General features: G+C 38.0%; 1 protein-coding gene across 2 annotated transcripts in view; it reads left to right on the plus strand.

The window, feature by feature from the left end:
• LOC131417910 (ral guanine nucleotide dissociation stimulator-like) overlaps positions 1–14,656 on the plus strand; it is a 39,980-nt gene extending 25,324 nt beyond the window's left edge. For both annotated transcript variants that reach the window (XM_058561997.1, XM_058562000.1), the window contains exon 9: positions 14,473–14,656. The gene's annotated coding sequence lies outside the window, so the exon portion shown is untranslated. The remainder of the gene's footprint in view (positions 1–14,472) is intronic.
• The last annotated feature ends 203 nt before the right edge of the window (positions 14,657–14,859 follow it).

The following is a 14,859-nucleotide window of genomic DNA, read 5'->3' on the forward strand; positions in this document are numbered from 1 at the left end:
CACTTTAAAACAAAACACTGCTGTTATTCTGAGATATTGAGTTAGGATGTTTGTGCAAATACGAAGGATTTAAAATGTTTATTGATGTATAACATGCGTACAGAAATATATGCAGAAATCATCCATGTAAACCTCAAAGAATTATTACAAAGTGAACACACTTGTGTGACCAAGAACTAGCACCAGCTTCACTCCGGCGCCAACAATCCGTTTCTCCCTCCTTCCTCCCAAAAGGTAAGCGATATCTTACCAGCAAACACTGTATATCGAGTTTGTCTTCTTATACGAGTTTTTTTATTACAGAACAATTTAAACAATATACAAAATAAACAAAATAGCATAGTAGGCCCATCACCCAGCTTCAACAACTACTGTCTGCCAATTTTGTTTCATCCACATTCCATCCCATTCCCACCTCACTTTATTATTCTTTATTCCTTTGTGTGTGGGGGGTGTAAGATGTATGCACACTGAAAGACACAACTCTCAACTGTACAGTTTTGGCAAATAAACATGCCCATATAACCTTCACCCCTTTAAGAATAGAATAGTTCCATCACCCCCAGAAAACTCCTTCCTGTTCCTTCCCAGGCAATTTTTTCTTTCCCCCGAGGCAACCACTGCTCTGGTTTTTTCATCATAAGTTCATCTTGGCTGAAATCATCCCAAGTGTTTTGTTTTCTGTCCACCTTGCCTCCCTCAACACGAGGTTGATGAGACTCACCCAGCATGTGTGTGTCAGCGTTTGCTCCTTGGCATGGCTGAGGGCGTTCTGCTCTGTGGTTGCCCCGCAGTGTGCTCGTCTTGCATGTCATCTCCTGTGAACATTCTTGTACAAACCCTTTTTTTTTGCTTCTTAATTCCTTTATTAGCATTTAAGTGACACACCTTTGCATTTTTTAGTGGTTGGTCCAGATTACAATATGCATCTTTAACATATCACTGCCTAGACTTAGAGAAATGCCTCCAAGATTCATCCATGTTGTTGGGTGAATCAAGAGTTTATCCTTTTTATTGCCAAGTACTATTCTAATGTACCGATGCACCACAGCTTCTTTCTCGACTCACCTGATGAAGGACACTTAGTTTATTTCCAGTTTTTGGCAATTATGAATAAAATGGCTATAAAGATTCACACAAAGGTTTTTGTTTAAACATTAGTTTTTAATTTGTTTCAGTAAATACCTAGGAGGGGGATATCTGAGTTATATAATAAATGTATGTTTAACTTTATAAGAACCTGCTAAACTGTTTTCCAAATGCAACTATCATGTTGCATTCCTAGTTCTAGTTGCTCCTAGTCCACACCAGCACTTGGTATTTGCAATTTTATTTTTTATTTTAGCTATCTAATAGGTGTGCGGTCTCTTATTGTGGCTTCTGCTTCCTTTATGAAAGTGAGTTCTGCTAAATATAGAATCCTGAGTGGTTCCTGTGTTGACTTTTGGGTTTTCATTTTGCACTTGAAGAATGTCATTTTGTTATTGATTTGTCTCTTTTGTTTTTGATAATGTATCATCCATCATTCACATTATTTCTCCCTGTATGTAATGTCTTCCCATGTATATATGTAGTTCCTTGACTGCTTTCAAGATTTTCCTTTATCTTTGGATTTTAGCAGCTTGACTATCACGTGCCTAGGTATGGTTTTAATTTGTGTTTTATTTTGTGGGTTTCCTGACTTTCTTGGATCTAAAATTTTAGATTTTCCACCAAATTTTGAAAGTTATGCTATTACTTATTGATTTGCCTTTCTGCCTCATTTAATTTTTCTGTCTCTCCCCTATGCTGGAGACTCAATCATCTCACAGGTTGTAAGGCTCTCTTCATTTTTCTTCAAAATTTTTACATTCTTTTCTTCAGGCTAGATAATTTCTATTGCTCTATCTTCATGTTTCTTCTACTGTTTCTCATCTACCAGTAAACTCAAAAGTATTTTTTTATTTCATCTTCTTATTTGGTTCTTTTTTGTAATTTCCATTTCTCTGCTGAGTTTCAACATCTGTTCATTCATTATGAGAATATTTTTCTTTACCACCATGATCATCTTTATAATAGCTACTTTCTTATCCTTGTTTGCTAATTGCAACACCTTGAGGATAGCTTCTACTGCCTGCTTTTGCTCATATATGGATTACATTTTCCTATTTCTTCAAATCTCATGATTTTTCAAAATTGTGTACTGGAAACCATGAATGATAGTTATAGAGACTCTGGATTCTATTGTATTCCTTTGAAGAGTGTTGTTGTTTTTCTAGCAGAGAGTTAACTTGGCTGGACTGAAACTCCAATCCTGTCTCCTTTACAGTGAGCATAGCTGAAATCCTCATTCAGTTCTTTCATCTTCCAACTGTTGTTTACACAAGGCCCTCTGGGGCCTACCCTGCATGTGTGTTGTTCAAAGATCTGCCAATTTGGTGTGTGTGTGGGGGAGACATTCATACATATTTTGAGATTTTCCTCTTTGTGTGTCCCTCCCTTCCAGAATTTCTCCCCTAACTTTCCAGCTACTCTGCCAGCCCCAAAATATATCCTGTAGCATTACAAGTAAGACTGTAGTTTTTCCCCTGTCTGGGCCATGTACAGATTTTGGAATGCTTTGAGGCAAAAGACTCAAGCTTGCAAATATCTCCTGGTGCAATTCCCATCACTTAAGGGAAGACTCTGTCTCAGTTCTGCTTGCTTTGGAAGAGATTTATACATACACACACATACACATTTATTATATGTGTATTACATATAGATAAATGATTCTCTATAAATATATATAATATTTTATGCAGATTTTATCATTGTTATCTGTGAGAGTGTTAGTTCAACAAGCTACTCCACCATTACTGGAAGCCAGACCTCGTCTTTTTTGGATTTTATATAAATTGAATTATAAAATATATTGCCTTTTGAATATAATTTCTTTTATGCCGCATTATGATTGTGATAGTTATCCATGCTATTGCATGTAGATAGCGTTTGTTTATTTGTTGGAAATAATTAATTTTTTTAAATGGTCATAAAATATGCATAACATAAAACTGACCATTTTAACCATTTTTAAGTGTACAGTTCAGTGACATTCAGTACATTCACATTATTGTGTAGCTATAACCTCCAACCATCCACAGAACTATTTTTACCTTGCAGTGAAACTCTGTGCACATTAAGCAACAACTCCCTGTTGTCTCTCCCTCTTGCCCCTGGGAACCACCATTCTCCTTTCTATTCCTATGAATTTGACTACTCTAAGTACCTTATATGAGTAGAATCATACACTATTTTACTTTTGTGGCTGGCTTTATTTCACTTAGCATAAAGTCTTTAAGGTTCATCCATGCCATAGCATGTGTCAGAATTCCTTCCTTTTTAAGGGTAAATGGTATTCCACTGTGTGTATCCAGCACATTTTTTTTTTGTCAATTCATCCGTTGATGGACACTTGGCTTGCTTCCAGCTTCTGGCTATTTTGAATAACACTGTTAATGACAGGGGTGTATGTATATGTCTTTTTACCTCTGCATTCAGTTCTTTTGGGTGTATACCCATAAATGGTGTTCTGAGATTCATTTTCTCCCATACGGGAGGGTTCCCCAGACCTCCAACAAGCAATTCTTGGAATGTCAGCTGGTCGTCAGATAATTCAACTCAATTTGATGCTGTCAACACAGAGATACATCCGATTCCACAGGTTGAGGGCTCAGTCCTATAAGACTGCACACCCACCCAACCTCACTTCAACTTCATATGCTAGTTAGAAGTCCAGGCTGTTTGCTGTACTTCTGACTGACTGGCTGTAAACCAGAGCTTCCCACAACCTCCTCCTTGGGTTTGATTAATTTGCTAGAGTGGCTCACAAAACTCAGAGAAACATTTACTAGATCACCAGTTTATTATACAAGGATATAACTCAAGAACAGCCTGATGGAAGTGGCGCATAGGGAAAGGTATGTGAGAAAGGGCACAGAGCTTTTATGCCATCTCCAGATGCACCACTCTCCAGTCACTCCTTGTCATTGGCAACCTGGAAGCTCTCTGAACCTCCTTCTATTGGGATTTTTACTGAGGCTCCCTCATGTAGGCATGATCAATTATTAACTCAGTTTCCAGCCCCTCTCCCCTGTCTGGAGGATAAGGAGTAGGGCTAAATATTCCAAGCTTCTAATCAGGGCTTGGTCTGTCTGGTGACCAGCCCCCATCCAGGAGCCATCCAGGAGCCCACCCAGAGTTGCCTCAATAGAACAAAAGATTCTCCTAGTGTTCTTATCACTTAGGAAATTACATGGGTTTTAGGAGCTCTGTGTCAGGGATGGAGTCAAAGACAAATATTAGTACAAGAGATGCTCCTAGTGTTCTTATCATTTAGGAAATTACAAGGGTTTTAGGAGCTCTGTGCCAGGAACTAGAGACAGAGACCAATAAATATATTTTCTATTATTTCAGAACCCATAAGTGGAATTGCTAGATGATATGGTAATTCTATTTTTAATTTTTGAAGGAACTACCATACTGTTTTCCACAGTTTTATATTCTCACCATCAGAGCACAAGGGTTCCAATTTCTCAACATTCTTGCCAACATGTTATTTTCTGATTTTGTGATAGTAACTATCCTAATGGGTATGAAGATGTACCTCATTGTGGTTTTATTTTGCATTTTCCTGATACTTAGTGATGTTGAGCATCTTTTCATGTGTGTACTGGCCATTTTTTATCTTGTTTGGAGAAATGTCTATTCAAGTCCTTTGTGCATGTTTAAATTGGTTTTTTTTTTAATTGTTGAGTTGTGAGAGTTCTTTGTATATTCTAGATATTAATCCCTTATCAGATATGTGATTTGCAAATATTCTCAACCATTCTGTGGGTGGCCTTTTTACTCTGTTGATAGTATCTTGTGATACAGAAAACTTTTGCATTTTGATGAAGTCCAATTTGTTATTTTTTTGTTGCTTATGTCTTTGGTGTCATATTAAAGAAATCATTGTTGGCAATGGCATTTGGACTCAATGACACACAGCTTTTACCCTGTCTTTTCTTCTAAGGATTTTATAGCTTCAACTCTAACATTTACATCTTTGATCTATTTTGACTTAATTTTTGTATATGGTGTAAGGTAAGCATCCAACCTCATTCTTTTGCATGTGGGTATCCAGTTTTCCCAGCACCATTTGTTGAAAAACTTATCCTTTCTCCAATGAATGGTCTTTGCACCCTTGTCAAAAATCATTTGACTGTATAAGCAAAGGTTTATTTCTGGGCTCTCTATACTATTTCATTAGTATATTGTGTGTATTTATGCCAGTACCACACTGTTTTGATTACTTTGTAGTAAGTTTTGAAATCAGGAAGTATGAGTTCTCTAACTTTGTTCTTCTTCTTCTAGATTGTTTTGGCTATTCAGGGTCCCTTGAGGGTCCATATGCATTTTAGGACATATTTTTATATTTTTGCAAAAAACATCATTGGAACTTTTACCTCTTTGAATAAGTTGACTCTTAAGTATTTTACTCTTTTTGATGATATTGTAAATAAAAATGTAATGTTTGTAGATTTCTTTTTCAGATTACTTATTATTAATGTATAGAAGAACAACTAATTTTTGCATGTTGATTTTGTGTCCCACTACTCTGCAGAATTTATTAGTTCTAAAAATTTTTTTCTGGAATTTTTAGGGGTTTCAACATATAAGATAATATTTGTAAACAAATATAATATTACTTCTTCCTTTCCAATTTGGTTGCTATTTCTTTCTTTTTCTTGCCTAATTGCCTTGTCTAGAACTTCTAATACCATGTTGAATAGAAGTGGTGAATGTGGGCCTTCTTGCCGTGTTCCTGATCTTCGAGGAAAAGTTTTCAGTCTTTCACCCAGGAATATGGTGTTCTGTGTGAATTTCTATATCTGGCTTTTATTATGTTGAAGTAGCTTCCTTATATCTGAGGGTTTTTAACATGAAAGCATGTTCAGTTTTGTCAAATGCTTTTTCTGCATCCATTAAGATGATCTTTTAATTTTTTCCTTCATTTTGTTAATGTAGTTTATTACATTGATTTATTTTCATATATTGAAACATCCTTGCATTCCAGGAATAAATCCCACCTAAAAATGATGTATAATCCTTTTAATATGCTGCTGAATTTGGTTTGTTACTATTTTATTGAGGATTTTTGTATCAATATTCATCAAAGATATTGTACTTTTCTACAATAGAAATTGTACTTTTCTCTTCTATTGTATTCTATTATAGTTTTCTATTTCTGTAGTTTCAAACACCTGTCATTTTATTTTCTCTTAGTGTCTTTGGCTCTGATATCAGCATAGTGCTAACCCCACAGGAGGACTTTAGAAATAGTCTCTCCTCTTCAACTTTTTGAAAGAATTTGAAAAGAATTGGTGTTATTTAATTAAAAAAAAGGCTTTGTGCCCAGGAATAAATTCAGCATAAAATAAATACAAATAAATATTTTTTAAAAATGTGAAAAAGTTGTTTTCCTAAAAGAAATTAAAAATTAAGTAAGTACATTACTTACCACTTTACTACTTAAAATTTTTTTAACCTAATAATAGGCATGAAAAAATTGTTAGAATTAAAATGACTCAAGTGTTCATTTTCTTCATTACAAATTTTTTGACAGAAGTATATGATACCATCATGTATGACATCTTTTATCAAAAAATGGTCATTTTTTGTAGTATTTGAGAACATTACGAATTTTCCCAGTAGCCTCTCACAATACTCTGATACGCAAAGTTATCTTTTCAACATATATGTCTTATCATCATCCTTACCAAATTAACAAACTCTGTCAGGTGCTAATTAATTAACTACTTTTCCTATGATTCAGGTTCTCCGCCATTGATTTCCCTAACTATCAGGAAATTCTACAACTTCTGCAAGATTAACAATTTTACCTTACACTGTATTTCTCTCTTGTGGTTTAAAACATCCAAAAATCATTGATAAACTGACCCTGCCCAAACTAAAGCATGGTGAATTATAAAAGATGGTCTCTGTTAAGTGGGGAGGGATTTCAGGTTGAACTTAATTTTACAAGTGGTCAGTTTATTACAGTGTATTGTTCTGTTATGTATTTCACTTCTTTTTTTAAAAAAGTGATAGTTGAGGGCACTTAGATAATAAAAAGTTGAGAAAATAAGGAACTGATATACTTTGTAAGCTTCAAATGTTTTCAAGCATAAAATACAATAAGAACTAAAGCCAAGAAATGGCAGAGGAAGTAGAGATAAGAGGATGAAATTGCAAAACCGAATCTATACTAATATCTCAATGGCTAGCGTTGTGGTGCCAAGAAGGTGGTGAAGTCAAAGAATTCGTAAAGATGATAATAAACAGACTGCAAAGAAAAAAGACTGAAATTTTTATAGAGAGAATTTTTACAGCGATATTACAGATCGAGAAGAGGGAAGAGAAGTTGGAGTGAGAGACTATCTGCTTGTTAAATTACTCCCACTGTAGAGAACAAAAAACCAATTTGCTGAAATCTTTGTTTCCCTCTATGACCCTATCTTTATCTGCAAAATGTCAGCTCTGAATCAATGTCACAATCCAGCTTTTCCATCCCTGGGGAACAGAGCATTTAAGCTCATCTGAAACCTCATCTGCCCAGCCTGTGAAATAAGGCCGGCCATCCATTCTCACAGAGGAGCCAACTGGAGGTAGGATTTTTGGTTCTGAATTCAGCTAAACATCTTCAAAGAATTGTATCTGGCCTTCCTCATCCAAAGCTATCAGTGAAGGGCTGGCTGGCTTTCAGAGAAGACCAATTCACAGTCAGCTGTGACATTTTCTGTTGAGCTCTCTAGAGAAGGCTGTGGGGCTTGTCAGTAAGAGTTGATTTCTGTACGGGTTATATTTTTTTATTTTATTCAGAGATTTATAAAGAAATTTATATGGTATTACTTATTATCAAGAAAAAATGTTGTCTATTCTCTGGTCATTTAAGCAAAATCCTCCTCTCAGGGCCCACCCATAGACAAAGCCCAGATTTAATCTCCAAGCGTCTGCCAGGCACACTGTGGTCAGTGGGAAGGACTCAAGTTGGGAGCCTGTTCTCTTGTGTCCTGTGCTGGTACTTAATCTTCCATCTCTTCAGTGTACTACTAGACAGAGGCTCAAAGGACTTGACATTGGAGAAATGTACTTTTCATTGTCTTTAGACTTTTACACTTTTCAAAAAGACTCTCAACATTTCCAGTAATTGTGTAGCAGTTTACCCAACACTAAGCTTCTCACTATTAAAAATTAAAATAAATAAACTTTGAAAAGGAAAAAAGTGATCTTTGCAATTTTGTACAGAATCTATATAATGGGTGCATCCTTATAAATGGAGGAAAGGTAACAAATTTAACTCTTTTGGTTAGTTAACACAGTATTATATTTTATATATTACCAATTTTGAGATTATTTGTATTTAAAAATACTGCTTCAAACCCCTAAATCATTGTAAGTGGTAGAGTCTGCCATCTGCCTTGGCTGAACAATTATATACAGTGTCAGCCAAAATTCTTCCATTCCTGTATAATCTTATATATGGGTGGTAATGGTGGGTTCTTATAGATTGTTTAAACACGTGCGTATCACAAAATACAAGTGGCCATTAAAAATTAAAATATTCACCAAATACAAGGTTATCTGATTCCTAGAAAAAGCAAACAATACTGTAACATTAAGGCTAAAACTGTCAAAAAGGAAGCCAAGATAGACTCAAGTCAAGCTTTTGCTGAAAAGTTATTTGGCTCATCTTTGAAACTTTATCATGTTTATTATGTAAGCAAGATACTTTCAGAGACTGGAGTATGGAAAGTGCTTATTGGTAAGTTAACATTGTGATCATTTATTTTGTAAATGTTAATACGAGAGAAGTAATTCACTTTTGGGCCCGCCCCGTGGCTTAGCAGTTAAGTGCACGCGCTCTGCTGCTGGTGGCCGGGGTTCGGATCCCGGGCGCGCACTGACGCACCGCTTCTCCGGCCATGCTGAGGCCGCGTCCCACATACAGCAACTAGAAGGATGTGCAGCTATGACATACAAATATCTACTGGGGCTTTGAGGGGAAAAAATAAATAAATAAATACTTCTTTTTTAAAAAAAAAAAGAAGTAATTCACTTCCTACTATATTAGGATTTTCAAGTTCTGCTAAATCTAAGGCCACATTACTGGCAAGTTGGGATACCTCTAGACATCTGAAAAATATGAGTCCTACAGAGAAACATATAAATTCTCTCTTCATCTTGTTCTAAATTCTAAAACATTCTAAGGTTTTGGAACAAACCAATGACATTCCAAATTTACAGTAAGGCTGCATGTGCCGTACATGATCCTATAAGAAGAGAAATCCGAATTTTAAATAGAGGAGATTGTGTACAAAAATAAAGTACATTTTCACGTCTGAAAGGGTATTTCAAGAAAGAAAGGATTCTCAGAACATGTGGTAAATGGTAAATAACTTACCAGGGGCTCTCTAAAGGAGAACATATTGTGGAAAAAAGATCTTAAATGCAGAGAGCTAAAAGATCTTAAATGCTGGAATCCTTATGATGAAACAGACACTGAACTACTTTTTCTTAAAGTTTAAAATGCATCGCATCTTCCAAACAAATACCACCTCTCTGCCTTGTCGCTTACCTGGGCATGGTGACGTGTTTGAATCATTTTTCTAATTCATTTGCTCTTAAACTTGATGGGCAGCAGAAGCACCTGGAGGCCTTGTTGAAACCCAGATTGCCAGGCCCCACCCCAGAGTTTCCAGTTCAGCAGGTGTGCAGCAGCACCTGAGAATTTGCATTTCTACCCGGTTCCCAGGTGATGCTGATGCTGCTGGTCCAGGGACCCCACTTTGAGAACCACAGCCTAACTTACACCCTATGTATGGTTACCAAATCCATTATTTCATCATTTGTCTGCTACTTTTCTTTTATCACATCAGCACCTTACCTCCGAATCTCCTCATCTAGCATTGGCAATACTTGGAGAGTTTAACAGCTGGTCTTCCTTTCTGGCTCAGTTCTCCCTCTTCCTCTTGATACTACATTCTCTTGCTAGGTAATTCTTCCTTAAAGATCAGTTCATCATAGATCTTCCTTGCTCAAAATCTCATGGCTCTTATGCTGAGCACAAGACATTTTAAATTCTCTACTTGGCTCATAAGGTCTGGAATAGCCTGTAGAATGTGGACAACCTATTCCCTACCCTGCCTACTATAAAGGAGTATGTGAGGATTACATAAGATATGCACAATGATGCTTGTTATGCACAGTGTGACATTCTATAAAGTCACTGTGAGCACTGAGTCAGTGAATATGACCCACTGCTCCTACGAGAAATGCAGGGTTAGGTTGCTGCAAGCCTTAGTTACATTTTCTTCAACTGATCAATACATAGCCTTATTCTCTGTGTGTTTCTCTTTAAAGTCACCTTATTTAAAATATATTGTTGATATATTAACATTGAACTCACACCAACAGCACTGTACCTCATGTCTGAAAGAAGCTTGTCGAACACACATACTTTCTCTGTAAAGGCATGTCACAATCTCTTGCCCTGAGGAACACCAGGCAGCATTGCAGCGCTACACATGGGGGACATATTGAACAGCAAAGTCACCAACACAAGGCACAAAAAGATGAGAAATGAGGCACTAAATAGACTGCAAGAAGGACACTTGTTTACAGTATGGGCTGAAACAAGAGGGCAGAGCGTCACCTTGTTCACCCTCAGCTGGGAACGTGCATGTCGAGTGACTCAAGTTTTTCACCACTTTGTGCATATCTGCAAATGGACATGAAAGCCCTGTGAGTGTTTATTTGGAGGCTGTCCGTACATTTTAGCTAGTGGGCAAGTGTGCAAACACGGAATCCACACATAATGAGGATCAACTATATTATGAAAGCATCTTTTCAAAACCAGAGTATTGCTTAGATATAAGAGCAATAATGATAACATAACAGCTAACATTTTAGTGCCTACTATGTGCCAGGAGCTCTTCTAAGTACTTTACATAAGTTAATGCATTTAAGTCTCACTGAAACCCTATGAGACAGGAGTTCTCAGTAGCCTCATTTTATAGATGAGAAAACTAAATCTCAGAGAGTAAATACTTTGCACAGTTTCCCCAGTTAAAAGTGGAATAACTGGGATTGGTGCCCAGACAAACTGGTCCAAAGCACACAGCCTCAATCACTGTGGTAGGAATGTGAGCGAATTTTCTAGCACGCCCTGAAAAGCCTCTTCTTCTCCAGTCAGTGTGGTCTCTCACATACATATTCAATCATCAAACATTTTCTGAGTGCCCCAAAGGTGTCAGGTACTGTGTTTAGATACTGGAGGGACAAATAGAATGTTGACACAAATAATCCATGACCAATCTATAAATCAAAATTGGGGTGAGTTTATGATGAGCCAACATTTGAGGGCCATATAGCCCGGGAGAGTCCTTTCACTAAGAAATGGAGTACTCCAAAGAAGTGGGGTGTACAGAGTGGTTATATACCATCAAAGAGCATGTTTCACATGTGATTGCAATGTTCCTTTTATAATAGCCGTGACATTGACCTTTCAGCACGTTGATTGATGGACACAGTAGGTATCAGGTCTGCTGTCTCCATGGGTGTGGCTGTTTCTCGAGTTGGGTGGTCACAGGATGAGCACAGCAATCAAATCCTAGCCTAGGGAGAAATGCTTATCCTTAAGGAAATGCCAATGTGGGAGAAGTTGCATTTATATCTTAAGGTCATTGTTTTTGTCTTTGGGACATGTTAATTGCTTAAAGCTGATATACAATGGATGAACAGAGGCTACAGGCCCCTTTTGGGGGGAAAAAAAAAACAAGGTCAAGCCTAATTAGTTTTACACCAAGTGGCTTCCTCATATGCTCCAATATATCCTATTGCTTGCCATTTATTTATGAAGAAGAAGGATAGTCTCAGCTTTAAGGAGCTCACTATCAATGAGACATGAAAAAAACAACAGTTAAGAAAAAGTAGATAAGTACAAGGTCCCCGAGTGGCGACATCAAAAGGGGTCTCTAAATGGAGACCTCTCAGGAAAAGTGTCCAAGAGGAAGGAACATTTGACATGAGTTTAGATTGAGAAATTTGAGAAATAGGAATTAAGTTGATCAAAAAAGAGGGTAGGAAGACAGAAGAAACACATATAAAAAGACAAATATAAAGGATGCTAAGGATTTCAGAGTATGGGGGTATTTTTAAGGCTGGAAAAAAGCCAACATGTAGGAAACAGTAGGTGATGAGGCTAAAGATGAGGACAGCAAGAGAAAGCCTGTGTGTCCAGCTCAGGAGTCTGAATGTTCTCTCGGATGCTCTGAGCAGTCATTGTAGCAGTCTAAGCAGATATCAGATTTAAGCAAATTTAGATTCTAGAAGGTAACTCTGGAGGTATTGTGGAGGAAAGATTAGAAGAAATTAAGACTGGAAGTAGAGGGACCTGTTGGGAGACTGGGCAGCGATCCAGATAAATAGGCCTTGGTTCAGGCGGGGGGTCTGCAGGTGGAGGAGGCCAGGAGGTGGGAAGCAGTGCTGGGCTCCTGGAGGAGGAAACTGAACTGCCTCTCAGTCACAGGAAGACTGTGCCTGTCATGGTCTCCCCACCCATATCCCCAAATGTCATGTTCCTTTCTACGTCTGTACATTTCCTCTCTTCTTCCATTTGAAATCCTCATTCTTTCTTCCCTCCACCTGCCCAAACGTGATCCATTTGAGGACTTGATCTAGTCTACCTCTCCTAAGGAGCTGTCCTTAATTACATTTTCTCAATAACATTCCCAATTTTTTTAGGTTCTATAACACAACATACACTAAATACCTTGGCAGAACCTAATTACATCTTGCAAACAGTTTCATGTATGCGGAGGAGCTTGGAACCTTATAATTCTTTGTATTTTCTTCAATACCTACCACAAATATCTTGCACATATAGGTCAATGGATGTCCAGTAAAGTTCAATAAAGAAGAAGCACCCTTTATAAGCTAAGAACTTTTATGAGCTGTTATTCCTTTAGATCAGCTGCTTGAACCATTTGTCTTTCTCCACAGGTCAACAGTGTTACCCAGCACAAATGAATTTTACACCTTCTCAAACTCAATAGAGCAAAGATGGAACTTCATTCCCCCTGCAAGCCCTACTGCCCCAGAGAAAAGCAAAAACAACGTGTGACATCTAATTCTTTCTTCACATTTTCATGTCAAATTGCAACTGTTTTCCAGATGCTAACTGGTTTTCATTCTTAAAACTGACAGAAAAGCTTCTCATTATTTCTTTCTTTCCTTTTTTTTGGGGGGGGAGGAAGGTCAGCCTTGAGCTAACTTCTGATGCCAATCCTCTTTTTGCTGAGCAATATTGGCCCTGGGCTAACATCTGTGCCCATCTTCTTCTACTGTATATGGGATTCCGCCACACCATGGCTTGACAAGCGGTGCATTGGTGCGTGCCTGGGATCTGAACCTGTGAACCCGGGGCTACCACAGCAGAGTGTGTGCAATTAACTGCTGTGCCACCGAACCGACCCCTCTGTTTATTTCTAAAGCTGAAATGTCTAAATCGTTCTCCAAGCTAGTTGGAGTTTCCATAAAATGAAAATGTACATTCCAGAAAAATCCTTAACTTTCCAGAATAATCCTTAATATATTATGGTAAACACCTTGGCAAAATGTCACTGATTTTCAATGTCAGTGCCTCCACAAGGGTATCCATGCATTGTGGTCCCTCCTAACCACCTCTCACTTTGCCCCTCCCCAGGATCATGGGCTCAAAGTGTTTACTGAGCACTAAGAAGGAGCAGAGTCTGAGGGAGACTTCAAGGATAGTCTGTTTTCTGACCCCAACCATCTCTCTCCATCTCTCCTTTAACCTCTATTTTTCTTACTCTGGTTTCTACTTTAGTTCTTTACTTGTCTTGTGAATTGTTGTTTTGTGGCTTATAATTACCATGTAAATTGTTATTACTTTTCGCCTTAGAGTTTAGAAAGAACTTACATTAAACAAGGTTTTTTTCCCAGCTCTTTGATGTGTCTAATACCTTCCAATGCAATTTAAGTGGCTTCTTGTTCTTATATCTCCATCATTATTCCTTCAGAATTATGTTCACCCCACACTTTTGATCTGACCAATGATGCTTTACTCTTTAAACTTTTCTATGCCAAGACTCCCATGAGGAATCCCTCAAGCACCATCAGCTAGGCAACCCCACATTCCTCACATCTGTTTCTGATACCGGCCCTGATATCTGTTCCCCAGCATTGAACCCACCATATATGGGGTTAAATCAAAAAACACTCATTCCCCCTTCTCTGCTTCTCTAAGTTATATTCACATGTAGATATGGGTTGTTTTACCCTTTGTGTTCCTGAATTCCACAAGACAAATGGAGGTAATAAATTGTTGAAAGCCCAGGTGTCTACAAACTGAAACTCTGACTAATTACCAGTTCTTGTGGTTTGTTACAGGGAGACTGAGATCTCAAAATTATCAAGAAGCTGAAGCTCCCCAACTCCCGCTTCCTGGCGCCGAATCCACCATTCATCACAGGGACAGACAAACAGAGGACACCTGCAGCTCCCCTAACTCAGCTAAACGCAGGCTGATGGGAGGACGCCGAACTGCAAAGCCGCAGCTTCCCTCCCCCACCTAAAACCTTGTAAACTGTAATGGTTAATTGGCAGCAGTTGCCGTCCACACCCCAAGGCCAAATTTCTGGTGATGAGAGAAGATTGGTTGATGGAGCCCTAGATCTCCCGCTGTAGATAGAGATGACAGCCGGCTTGGCGCCAGAAGACTGGGATCCCTCCTCCAACAAATAATCAGTCACCAAGGATATGTTATTTCCCACAGAC

Source organism: Diceros bicornis, chromosome 18, assembly GCF_020826845.1.
Source record: "Diceros bicornis minor isolate mBicDic1 chromosome 18, mDicBic1.mat.cur, whole genome shotgun sequence".
Lineage (NCBI taxonomy): Eukaryota > Metazoa > Chordata > Mammalia > Perissodactyla > Rhinocerotidae > Diceros > Diceros bicornis.